Genomic DNA, 14632 nt, shown 5'->3' with positions numbered 1-14632 from the left:
TACTATACTAAATCCTTTAGTCCTAGCTAGGGTATACTTAAGGGTCTCTCTAAACTTATAAGTTCTTAGTATACTAAAGGCCTTATACTCTTTTATAGCGGCGGCCTTAAATATCTTTAAATAAGTAAGGAGGCACTTTATACTAGTAATAGTAGCGACGATCTTAAGTATCTTAGCGTTTATAGATACTACCTATCTAGATAAGAGCTTATTAACGACGTTAGCTAAGATAGTAGCGATCTATATAGTTCTAAGGGCGCTAGTTATTATCTTAGTTTTATTAAGGAAGATAGCTCTATTTAGGTCGCGTAGCGATAAGGGAAGAAGCTCGTCCTTATTAAACGATAAGGTAAACTACCTATAAGCGTTTTAGGGGGTACTAGGGGTTTTCCCTATAATACCTAAAACTAAGGGCAGCGAGTCGCTAAATAAATTACTAAAGCTTAATAGTAATAGGGTATAGTTATTAAAGTAAACGCATAATAAAGTACTAGGAATAAAGCGATAGAAAGCGTTAACCTACTATAGTTAGATAGTTAATATCGCGTTTCTATTAGTTTAAGTAGTTATAAGAGTTATAATAGTAATATAATAAGTAGCAATACTATAAAGTATAGAAAAGTATAGCTAGTTATATTTATATAGATTATAGGCTTTAGCTAGGAAAAGAAATAAAAGGGCGTAGTATATACCGTTTTCTACTAAGCCTATATCGAGATTATACCCTTCTTTAGTAAGGAGGTCGTAGTAGTTAGTATACGTATTATAATTATCCTATTTCTACTTAGTAAATACGGCCGTATTAGACTTAAGGTTATAAAGGAGCTCTACCTTATTCCTATATAATTAGACTACTTAGCGGAATCCCTTAAGGCTTAGGCGCGGCGGTCGGCGGTAGATTTAGTTAGATAAATACTAGCGAAATACTAGGCCCTTACTATAATACTTATAGCCTTAGATAGCGGGAACCGTAAATATAGGTATAAAAGGGGCGCGGTTTAATATAGAAAAGGGAGCGTAAAAAGATAGGGAAATCGGGTTCCTAAAATAAAAATAAATATAGGTACTAAAACATAGAATTAGGTTACTATTCGCCGCGGGCAGCCTATTAATACTTATTAGCTAGTTAACTTAGCCTTAGACTTCTAAGAGAATAAATAGTAACGGCGCGTACTATATACTATTATTTCTCCCTTAGCTATAGTAGCTCGTACTATTATATAGCGCGCGCGCGGAGCTTCTAAGTATAGGTAATATAACCTTATAATACTCCTTACTATATAGTAAATTCTTTAATAAGGTCTTCGGCGATAATATCCTTAGCGGCTACCTAGGAATTATAGCTACTTAGCTAGCCTTTCTAGCTAATAAGGTATTTTATATAAGCGGTCCCTTAGCTATATCTATAAGTTTTAAAGTTAAGGATTCTTTTAACTTCTTAGTAGTTAGTATTAGGTTCTAGGCTAGGTCGGGCGTCTAGTTATTTAGCTAGCTATAGCTACGCGATAGAAATAACGTTATAGATATTTAAGGATCTAGCTAGGTTAAGGTAGTAAGCTAGATAGCCGATCTACTTAAGGACTTTAAACGGTCTTATATAGCGTTCCTTTAACTTTACTACCTATTTATTAGCTACGCTATATCCTTTCCTTAGCTAAAGCTATACTTAGTCTCTAGGCTTAAACTCTAGTACTTAGTACTTTATATTATACTACTTTTTTATTTCTACTTAAGCTAGAGTAATTAAGATCCTAGCCTAGTCTTAAAGTATCTCTTTATCTATTTATAAGGGGCCTTCTTTAAGGTATCGCCTACTATCGTCTACCTATATCTATTACGACCACGGCTACTAGGCCGCTAACGGTCGACCGCGTTAAGCACGTAATATAGTCTAACGGATAAATAGTTAGTACAACTATCTAATAGATATAGGATCGAGGGGATTACAAAGATCTAAGTAATCTAGGATTAATAGGATTACTACGCTCTATATAATCTAACGTTAGGGATTATAGCTAGGCCTATAATCTAAGAATAGTCTCTATAGGTATATATAGCTACTTACTTTTACTCTTTTAAATAGATAGCTCTCTAGCTTTTAATATAGATCTTTATTACGATTTTATCTCTAATTCTAATTACTTAGTTATAGTCTATAGTCTATAACCTCCGACTTATTACTAATATAATATACTTATTATTACTTAGACTACGCCCTATTATATCTACTAATATAAACCCCTTAATAGGTTTATCCTTTAAGAATAATACCGGTCGTTATATATTAAAAGCTCTTATTTAATATAATACTATATTACTTTAAGTAATATTATAACTATTAATATACCTATATAGTAAACTAGATTAACTAACTTTAGAGCTACTATATCGCCTTAGGATATAATACGCGAGATTATTACCCTTCGATATAAGGTATAGTTACTTAGGAATAAAGGAGGTAATAGATAAGTTAGGGACCTTAGAAAAGTAGTTAAACTAAAATAGCTAGGACTATTTAACGGTACTTATAGCACGCTTTAAGACTTTCTTACCTAACTTAAGGCCTACTACTAGTTTTACCTTACTAAACTCTTAGACCTAGTCGAAAAGGTACTCTACGTAGGAAATTATTTATCTAGAATAGTACTTACTTAGTTTAGACCTATTATAAGGGACTTTCTTAATAACTAACTAGCGTAATAAGATAATAAGATAGATAAAGTCTTTACTAGTTTCTAAGGATTTAAAGAAGCTATTATAAAGGTATTTAGAATAACAAATAAGGAATAAGAAGCTAAATAAAAACTTTAAGAACTCCGATAAAGGATCTTAGTATTAGATTATACTATAAAGTTCTAATAAGTTACCTTAAAGCTTAATTAAGATAACGAACCTCTTATATTACGATTTTATAATAGGCTTAAAGAAGAAGTTAAGGACGAACTTTATAAGGAAAATCGACTTAATAACCTCTTAGACTATATTTCTATAGTAATATAAATCGACGATAGATAGTACGCGCGACGCTAAGAAAAGAAATAAGGAAGAGGAAACTAAAACCCTTCTTATAAGAATAACTTTAACCGATATACTAACTATAAAAAGAAGCGCGAAACTCCTATTACCTATAACTATATAACTAACCTAAGTAGGATAGATCTAGATATAATATAGAAAAGCAAAGGAAAGTATTTTAATTATAGGAAACTTAGATATTACTTTAAAGAATATAGATAACCTTAGAAGGAGAAGAAAACCTATTAAGTACTAGCCCTAAAAGGTAAGAAATACTTAAACGCTACTAATAAATAGGAACTAAAGTATAAACTCCTTAGTTAAACTATATACTATAACGACGAATATATAGTATACTTAAGCGATAAGAATAGTACTAGATAGTTCCTAAAGCTACTAAAAAAGACCCTTATAATAATATAATAAAGGGATCTTAAAATATAGAAATAAGTTAAATTTATAGGACTAAAATACCCTTATCTTAAAACAGTCTCCTAAGACTAAATTAAGAAGAACGGTAAATAATTCTAGGAAGATATATAAAATAAAGATTAATAATAATAATAGGTAGTCTATAAGTAATATAATAAAGAAGATATAGATATAGCCCTTATACTTATAAAACTTAGATAACTACTTAAAGAGGAATAATAAAGTATCGACGATATAAGCTTTAAAGAATAAGAAATACCTAGAGAAATAGAAGATAAGAACGAACTTATACTACTACCCTCGCTACTAAGGGAGAATACTACGATTAGAGAACACGCTTTATATTTTAAAGAATTTAAAGAAATACTTAAAATTAGAACCTAATAAGTACCTTAAATTCTTATAGAAAACTAATAAGCTATATTAATTCGATATTAACTAGTACTACGCGGAGGAGACTACGCTATAGCTATTACTATAGTCGATACCTTTATAGCTCTATAATAAGAATAGTAACTATAAGGAGAATTTAAAGATAATCTATAAATACTACTTACTTATAAGTACTATAAATATATTTTATAGATATTATACGTCTACCTAAATTATATAATATACTTTTAGATAAAAGTATAATATAACGCTTTCTTAGTTAAGTTTAAAGGATAAGTACTTTCGAAACCCTACTTAAGTATAAAACTAAACTACTAGAAAATCGATTAACGCTACCTAAATAACTAAGTTATATTATTAGAACCTAATTATAGCACGCTACTTAAATACCGCGATAATTATAGTTTATTAACGAGATATCTTTTAAAGATATATAAAATCTATAAATACGCTAAAATAAAAGAATAATATAACGCTACTTACTTTAAGGTATCTAAACTATTAATCTTTTAAAGACTTATATAATAAATTAAATATAATAAAGAAGATTATAATAAATACGTATACTTAAACTATAGAGTTTATAAATATAAAAAAGTATAAGTATAGTATAAATAATATAACGGTATACTAAAAGATTATTAGTAATACGTATAAAGGCTATAAGCTATATTCGACTAAGGAAAAATTAATATAGAAATACTATATAAAAAAGAGAAAGACGCTAAACGAAAACTTAACCTTTAGTACGAAAATAAATAAAATTATAAAGTATAGTACGTAATTAACTATAAAGTAGCGTAATATAAATAATATAGTATTAAGAAATAAGAAATCTTTAATTAGCTATAAGAAATTAGTCTATTAAGCCTTAATATAATACTACGCGATAAAAATATAAAGAAATAATACTAATAATAAATTAAAGAAGAATACCTAAATAAAATAAATAAGGACTAAGTAAAAAATAAGGTATACTATCTATAAAAGGGCTATAAACTAGCACGATATAATAAGATCTAAGGACCTTATATATAGTAATAGTAAGCTATAGCGACTAAATAGTATTAGATATTTAAATCGCGGGATATTATATATATATACTTTTAAACTATAGCGCGATAAGTAATTACGTTTTACTTAAAGTTATTAATCGTTACCGACTTATATAAAGATATAAGATAGATCTATATAAACTTATAAATATCGAAGGAGAGGCTTTTAACTATAATAATAGAATTATTAATATAGAGATTAATTACCTTAATATTAATATCTAAGGCTATAACGAATAAGTTAACTTCGATATTATAGATATTAAAGAATATAACCTTATATTAAGACTTCTATAGCTATAGGAGAGCAACCTATTAATTAACTAGAAAACTAGCTAGCTATATTAGAACGAAGATATAAGTTTCTAGGACTAGTAGATTTAGGAGAAAGTAAAATTTTATAATAATCTAGCTATTAAAGAAGATAAAAGGGATAACCGTTTAAGTAAATTATTATAGGCTTTAGCGATATAAATAAAAATAGTAACCGAACTAGCGGATATAATAAAATCGACTAATAAGGCCTATATACTAACTAATATAGCTATATAATCTAGCATCTAATATAAATAAAATAAAGGATATAATATAAAGGTCTAAAGAGTTATTACTACTTTAAGGAAAGACCTTAAATAAATTAATAAAGAGCTTAAGTTAAGAGAAACTAGCTCTTAAGAGAAAGAATAAAGCTTATAAGATAGAATAAAGAATATCCCCTAGGAATACTAGAAATATAATAAACTCTTTAAAGAAGAACTTAAGATAGGGTTACTTAAATATAGCTAATAAGACTATAAAATTTATCTTAAGGATAGAATAACGCTAACGTTCTATAAAATCTATAACTTAAACGAAAAGTAACTATAAACGCTACGCGACTACCTTAATAAGAATCTATAAAAAGGATATATACGAATATTAATATCTAAAGTAAGCTATCTAGTTATATTTATTTTAAAAAAAAACGGTAAGCTATAACTAGTTATTAACTATAAACGCTTAAACGATATTATAATAAAGGACTAAATACTATTACCGCTTATATTAAAACTATAAGATCAACTATATAGTAAAAAATAGTTTATAGCCCTTAACCTTAAAGGCGCCTATAACTTAATATATATAAAAAAGGGATATAAATAAATAATAGCCTTTAAAACGAAATTCGGACTATTTAAATATCTAGTAATACTATTTAAACTTATAAATATACTAGCTACCTTTTAATAGATAATTAATAATATCCTATATAAATACTTAAATATCTTTATAGTAGTATACCTAGATAATATCTTAATCTTCTTAGATACCTAAGAAGAATATAAGGAATACGTCTATAAGGTACTCTACGTACTTTAGAATATAAAGTTACTAGTTAAACTAAAGAAAAGTAAGTTCTATATATAAGAAGTAGACTTCCTTAGATATATAATCTTACTAAGAGAGATATAAATATAATAAGATAAAATTAATATAGTTAAAGAATAGCTAACGCTAAAGAACGTTAAGGATATATAAAGTTTCCTAGGATTTATAAATTACTACTAACGATTTATTAAAGATTTTAGAAAGATCGTAGTATTACTATACGACTTAATAAAGAAGGAAAAAGAATTTATATAGGACGATAAAGCTAATAAAGCTTTCGAATATATTAAAACTATAATTATATAAGAACTAGTCTTAACTACCTTTAATCTAAAATAATAAATCGAACTTAAAACTAATATATTAGACTTTACTCTAAGAGTATAAATTAGATAGAAAGATAATAAAGAAAGACTATAACTAATCATATTCTACTTAAAAAAGCTATATAGTATAGAACTTAATTACCTTATCTACGATAAAGAATTCTATATAATTATTTAAGCTTTTAAGGAATTTTAATACTACTTTCTTAAAAGTAAATATAAAGTTAAGGTTTATATAGATTATAAGAATATCTTATATTTTATAACGACGTAATAGTTAAACGGATAATAGATCCGATAAGCTAAATACTTATTAGAATTCGACTATAAAATAATCTATAAAAAAGGAATAGAAAATAGTTAAGCTAATACCCTTAGTCGACGAAGTAACTATAATATAGGAGTACTTATAGCGAAAGGATAGCTCCTAGAAATCAACGAAAATAGGAACTACTAGCAACGATAGCTAAATATAATATTTAAAGTATAACCTAATAACTCGACTTACTAAAAGATCCTAAAATAAATAAAAGAATATAAAGCACTAAATAGATATAATATAGAATATTTAGAAGTTTTAATATATAAGAATAAAATCTAGATACTACTAGAATTATAAGATAAAGTTATATAAAATATATATAAATATCTAATATATAGATACTAAGGAATCTAAAAAATAATAAAATAGATTAAACGATAATATAACTTCTTATAGCTTAAAGAAGTAATATAATAAGTTATTAAAGAATATAAACTTTATATATAAAGTAAAGCTAAACGATATAAACTATATAGAGAATTATAACCGCTACTAGTACTAGAGAAACTATAGGATTTAATAGCTTTCGACTATATTATAAAGCTACTACCGTTAAAAGAACCTATAACTAATATTAATTATAATAGTATATTCGTTATTACTAATAGATTAATAAAGTATAGATACTTCTTACTATATAAAGAAGTAAGTAATATAGAAGAGCTAGTATATATATTCCTATAAACTATTATTAGTAATTATAGACTACTAAATAAGATTATCTCTAATAAAGGAAGTATATTTATAGCTAAGTTTTAGTAAGCTCTTATAGTATAATTAAGGACGAAATATAAGCTTAGTATAGCTTATTACCTATAAATAAATAGATAAATAGAACGACTTAACTAAACGCTTAAATAATATTTACGATACTATATTAACTACGAATAAAACGATTAAGTTAAATAGCTATTAATAGCGTAACTAGCTTATAATAGCTTAGTTATAGAAATAACTAAGCTCTTACTAGTATACGCTAATTACGGATATAACCTAGAAGTATTTAATATTACTTAATAAGGACTATAAGTAAAACGAGTAATACTATAAATAGATTAGCTATAAAAATTCTATAAAGAAATATAATAAGAACTTTAATTTATTAGAGAACGAATATTTACTTACTATAATCGGAAAAGATTATAAGGACTAATCTTTTAAGAGGGAGATATAGTTTACCTTATATAACGAAATATTAAAATAAAATAACTAAGTAATAAATTAGATTTTAAGAAACTTAAACTATTTAAGGTTAAGAAAGCTATTTTAAAAGTTAACTATAAACTTTCGCTACTAATAATAATATAGATATACCTAATATTTTATATCTTATTATTAGAACTAGCGCTATAAAACGCTAAACTATAGGAAAAAATTAAAGTCGACGACGATTAAGAATATAAAGTAGAATAAATACTAAATATAAGAAAATAAGGTTAGTAATAAGAATACCTTATTAAGTAGAAGGGATATAGACTAAAGGAAAATACTTAGGAACTACTTAAGCACTTAACCTACTATGGCTCTCTACTTCGATAATTTTACTAGAAGGTTTAAGAGGGATTAAAGGACTAAGATCTATAAACTCTTTACTAATACTAAATAAAGACTAATTTGCCTTATTAAGAACGCCTAACGATTATAAATTATTTACTACCTAATACTTATATATATTAAGTATAGGCAAAACGCTATCCTTAGTATTTACTTCTTAGATACTATAACGAAATAACTTAGAACTCTTTTCCTTTATATAATTCTAAATCTTTTAGATATAAGCTAAACGATTAACGGCGATAGATATTTACGACTAAAGGTTCGTAAGCTATGCTTAAAGCTTTAATAAGGCTTCCCTAGCTTCCTCCTCTTTAGAATATAGCCTATGCTACTCCGCTAATAATTTAGTTACTAAAAGAAATACGTTAGCTACTATATATAGAAAGAATTAAAAGACACTTATAAGAAGAGGCTATTAAAACACTATTATAATAGGGACGACTACTAGTAATATAATTATTATAGTGTAAAGAATTTTTAGCTATCTATTAATTTATCTTCTTTGCCTTAAAGTATTAAGTGCACGGTATATTAATAGGATCTTTACTTAAGTCGATATATTCGGTAAGAGTAGCGCGCTTAAAGGCTTTTTAGGAACGATTTTTTAGTATATAACTAAATATACTATTAGTAGTATATCCTAAAAAGATAAAAAACTAAGGAACGATATACTTACGTATAACGCGATAAAGGTATATTTATATATAGCGGCTAAGGTAGCTATAATAGGTCTTATAAATAAGACTAAAAGGAAGGGAGATATTATATTACGACCACGGCTACTAGGCCGCTAATAGTCGACCGTATTAAGTATATAATATAGTCTAATAGATAAATAGTTAGCACGACTATTTAATAGATATAGGATCGAGGGGATCGTAGAGATCTAAGTAATCTAAGATTAATAGGATTACTACGCTTTATACGATCTAACGTTAGGGATTATAGCTAGGCCTATAATCTAAGGATAGTCTCTATAGGTATATATAGCTACCTACTTTTACTCCTTTAAATAGGTAGCTCTCTAGCTTTTAATATAGATCTTTATTACGATTCTATCTTTAATTTTAATTACTTAGTTATAGTCTATAGTTTATAACCTCCGACTTATTACTAACGTAATATACTTATTATTACTTAAACTACGCCCTATTATATCTATTAATATAAACCCCTCGATAGGTTTATCCCTTAGGAATAATACTAGTTATTATAATATCTTAGTTAGTAGCTTACTTAGAGAGGTATTAATTACTAAGGAGTAAGAGTTATTAAAGGTAAATTAAAGTAGTAGTAATACGTCGACCTATTAATAGGATAAGAAGTTAGTCGTAAAGAACTAAAGCGCGGTTTTAACTACTTAGTTATATCGTTTTAATAAGCCGTTAGTCTAGGGATACTAAGCTATAGATATTAATAACTTAGACTTATACGCTATCTATAGTCCTTTCTAGAACGCCGAAAAGAACTTAAGGTCTTAGTTAGAGATAATCTAAGTAGGAATCCCTTAATTATAGTATATTAACTTAGTAAGTAGTACCTTAGCTTAGTCTTTCGCGGTAAACTAGTTATAGCTTAAGATAAAGAGCTTTATTTTTAAGAACTTATTAGTTACCGTTAATAGTATATTATAGTAGACCTTAATAGGTAATATTTATAGAGTTTAGTTTATAAGGACGTTTAAGAGTCTTATAATAAAATCTATAGCGATTATATAAAAAGGTAAGGCTAGGAACGTAATTAGAACTAACTCGCTAAAGGCCTTTAACTAGTTAGTTTACTTCTTATAGTAAGTATCGTACTTATTAATAAAGCTATCGATAAGTTTCTTAAGGCTAGTAATAGTAAATATAAAAGATAACTCCTCTTATATCCTTCGCTATTTAAGGTAAAATTTATATATATAGTTATTAGCGATAATTTCCTTAGCGTAGATAGTAGGGATATAAAGCTAATAATAACCTTTAAACTTAACTAAGTAGAGTAACCTATTCTACTAAATAAATAAGAGACCGACCTAAGACTTATTATTTCTAAGCTACTTTAGTATACTAGCCTACTTAGGTTCTTCTATATATACTCCTTAGATCTTTTAGTATAGGTTAGGTTAGATAAAGGATTCTATAACTATATATATATATTTAACTAGCGCTTTATCTTCTTAAACGGGGTCTAATTCCCTAGGTTTATATTTTCTAGGTATTATAGATAGTAGTTAAGATAGTATATTAGTAAGGATATTTATAGTTCTAAGAATATAATAGACCTTTAAAAGAAACTAGCTAAGGTACTATAAAGTAAGTATAAGCCGATTATTAGTTTTTATACTAGTAGTAAATAGCGATATTTACTTTAAGATTACGCTTATAGCGGCGTAGTTAGTTAATATAATAACCTTTAGTAGTAAGGTAGAGATAATATATAACTAAAGCTTTTAATATACCTTAGAAAGATAAGTAACTTTAAGTTTAGTAGGCTAGTATCTAGGTTCTTTATTAGTTAAGTATTTACTAAGGTAAAGGATTAGCTAGATACTTATCTAAGGTAGGGTCTTTCCTAGGTTCTAGTCTACCCTTAGTATAAGGTAGAAGGCTACTACTATAAAGCTTAGCTCGCGGCTAGTATTAATTTATAGGAATAATAGCCGTTATAGGTCGAAATAGTATAGCCGCGTTAGTTTTATAAGAGCGTTCGTAATATCTTAGAAGACTTATTCCTTTACTAAGGAAGGTTAGTACGTTGCCTTAAAGGTATATCTATCCCTTACCGATCCTTTAAGTAGTGCTTAACTATCCTATACTTTCTTAAGTATCGCTGTTTTCTAAACCTAGAGCGCCTCTACCTTCTAAGAAAAGTAAGCTACTAAGTACTATAGCTAGTTAACTAAGCTAAGCTACTTTTTTAGTACTTATAGGGTATTTAAAAACTCTATATCTTATAATACCTATACTTATTCTTTAGTATTTATTAGGCCGATACTATTAACTTAAATCTTAATAGTTCTATAAATAAGTAGCTTAGGAATAATTTCGTTTTAGCTAAGGCTAGGTTATAATCTATAAAGAGTTAAAAGATAGCTTAAAAGTAATAAATATAGTTATCTTTTATATCTAAGTATATTACGATATTATTAATATACTTAAAGGAATATTCTATATATTCCTATAGGATTTAGTTTATAAATCTTTAAATATATATAGGTAAGTTTTTATATCTTATTAGGGCTACCGTTAGTCGTTTTAAGCCTTTATAGCTAATTACTATAAACCTTTCTTAATACTTTTTATAAATAAGGAACTAATAAAAGAAAGACCGAGCGTCTATAGCGGAAATGAAGCGTTTCCTTTATAGCTTTTAAATTATATCTCCTTAAAGTAGTATTAAGTAAGCGTCTAGGATAGCTATACTATTAAGAGCGTATAAGTCTACTACTATTTAGCCCTTTTCGTTGCTATATATAGTTTTCTAGACTATAAATATAGGGTAAGCGAATAGGGTTACCTCTATAGCTTATTCTATACGCCCCTTTTAGTATAGGTCCTCGTAGGTCTAGTTAATTAATACCTTATCCTTTTAGCTAAGCGGGTAAGCCCTAAACGCTAGTTTATATAAGTACTAATTTTCTATTAGCGGAATATATATATAGTAGTCTAGGTAAACCTTAATAGTACCCTAGTCCTTTTATAAGGTTAAGAAGGAAGCGACCGTATATTAGATCTTTTCTATAAATATAGGGTCTTAATTATAGATTTTAACGTCCTTTAAAGTAGTTATTTCTAAGAGGCTATAGTCTTATAAATTCCTAATCTTATAGTTCGGAGTCTATTTATATATCTATAAAGGGAGTTCTCCTTTAACGGACTTAAGGCTCCTTTCTTCTAGGGTTTCTACTAATAAGTAAGTAACTTAGTATAGGTCGCTATATTCTATAGTTTTCTATATAGCTAGCTCTTTAGTTAGAGTTACCCTAGCTAGGGTTTCCTTAAGTAGGTAGATCTATAAAAACTATACTTTATCGCTAAGGTCTATTAGTATTCCTAAGTACTATCCTTTCTTAAATCTAATATAGCGAGCGGTAGTATTAACCGCTATAACTAGAGTTATACCTTAGATTAAGTTATAGGCTAATAATAGGTCTCTTAGAAAGAATACTAGGTTATAATCCCTTAGTACGTCCTTAATCTATACTAGTAAGCGTTTTATCCTATATATAAGGATATCGACGTTAGCTTAGTATATAACTTAATAATAGATTATATAGCCCTATTAAGTTAAGTAAGCTATAATTATAAGGTTACTATATAAGCTAATAAATATTATTCCCTTAGAATTTAAGATATCGACTTTATTTAGTACTAAGAAATCTTATCTAAGTAATAATCCTATAGATAGGGTCTAGACTACTTAAGCGCTAATAGTAAATTATTTAACCTTAAATCCTATTCCTTATTTCCCTAGGATATTTATTATTAAGGTCGCTTAACCCTTAGTTTAGCTTTTCCTTATACTAGATAGTAGGACCTATTAGGTTATATTAAGGGTTACGTTATTAAAGTAGTTAAGCTAGTCTTCCTTAATTATAAAGCGGGCTATACTAAAGTCTATATATACGTTTAATAGCTAGTTTAGGCCTTTAGTTTTAAAGATAAATATCTAGGCGTATATAAACCGGGACGGCTTTAATAGATCCGATATTTTAGTTTATAGCGCCGCTCTTATAGTTAGCTAGTTCCTTAGTATTCTAAGCAAACGGCTCGGTCCTATAAGTTCTACTTTTATTATATTAGGAATAAATAGGATCTTATTTTCTATTTCTATAGTTTCTTCTTTTATATTAGCAGTAGTATTACTATCTTCTAGCCCTTTATCCTAGGTAAATAGGATCTAGTTTTATATTTCTTAGGAAAGATAGATCCCGCCTTAGGTATCGGTTAGTGCCGCTTAAAGCTAATAAGCGAGGTTAATAACGATTAGGTTTTCCTAAGAGCCTTCCTTTAGTTTTAAATCCTAAGGCTATAGTTTAGTTTAAGGACTAGTTAACTAGTTTAGTACTAAGCTTATATCTACTTAGTATAGATTATTTTATCCTAATATAGTTATTATATTTCCTTTCTATTAGAATTTTCCTTATTAGTTTCTAGCTAGTTAGTTTAGCTATAGATAGGGTAGAGTTTACTATAGTCTCGTTCTTAGTTTTACGTAACCCGCTTTATACGCGTTCTTTTACTATATTACTTATCTTCCCCTACGACCTAATTATTAGCTTAGTTTCTAACTATAGGATAAGTTACTTATAGTTATTAATCTAAGTATTAAATAATTCTAAACTAAGAGGTCGGCGGAATAATTCTTATAGTAATACGTTTAGTTATTAATAGACTAGTATAGTATAGTACTCTTCTAAGTATAGTACTACTTTTACTTTTTAGCGGAGCTTTAATATCTATTTATAGAAGTTAGCTCTATTTATAATATTTAAGGTAGTAAATCGTTTTATTATTACGACTATAGTTAGCGGACTATAGGAGAGCTAGGTACGTTTATATAATAAGGCGGCTCGGAATAATAATTAGGACGAGAAGTTACTTAGGCTTAGCTTACCTAGAGCGTATATAAGCTAAGTAAGCCTTATATAGATAGATTACTACTTAAGAGCATAGCTTATAAGTAAGCTATAGTAAGCTACGAAAGGGATTACGGCTAGGACTATAATCTAAGGATAGTCTCTATAAGTATATATAGCTACCTACTTTTACTCCTTTAAATAGGTAGCTCTCTAGCTTTTAATATAGATCTTTATTACGATTCTATATTTAATTTTAATTACTTAGTTATAGTCTATAGTCTATAACCTTTAACTTATTACTAACGTAATATACTTATTATTACTTAGACCACGCCTTATTATATCTATTAATATAAACCCCTTAATAGGTTTATCCCTTAAGAATAATACTAATCGTTATACGTTAAAAGCTCTTATTTAGTATAATACCGCGTTACTCTAAGTAATATCGTAACTATTAATATACCTATATAGTAAACTAGATTAACTAACTCTAAAGCTACTATATTACCTTAGGATATAATACGCGAGATTATTACCCTTTAATATAAGGTATAGTTACTTAGGAATAAAGGAGGTAATAGATAAGTTAGGGACT

The sequence above is a fragment of the Hirsutella rhossiliensis genome (genome assembly GCF_020360975.1).
Source record: "Hirsutella rhossiliensis strain HR02 chromosome Unknown scaffold00002, whole genome shotgun sequence".
In the NCBI taxonomy this organism is placed as follows: Eukaryota; Fungi; Ascomycota; class Sordariomycetes; order Hypocreales; family Ophiocordycipitaceae; genus Hirsutella; species Hirsutella rhossiliensis.
Note: the sequence above shows the minus strand (reverse complement) of the source record.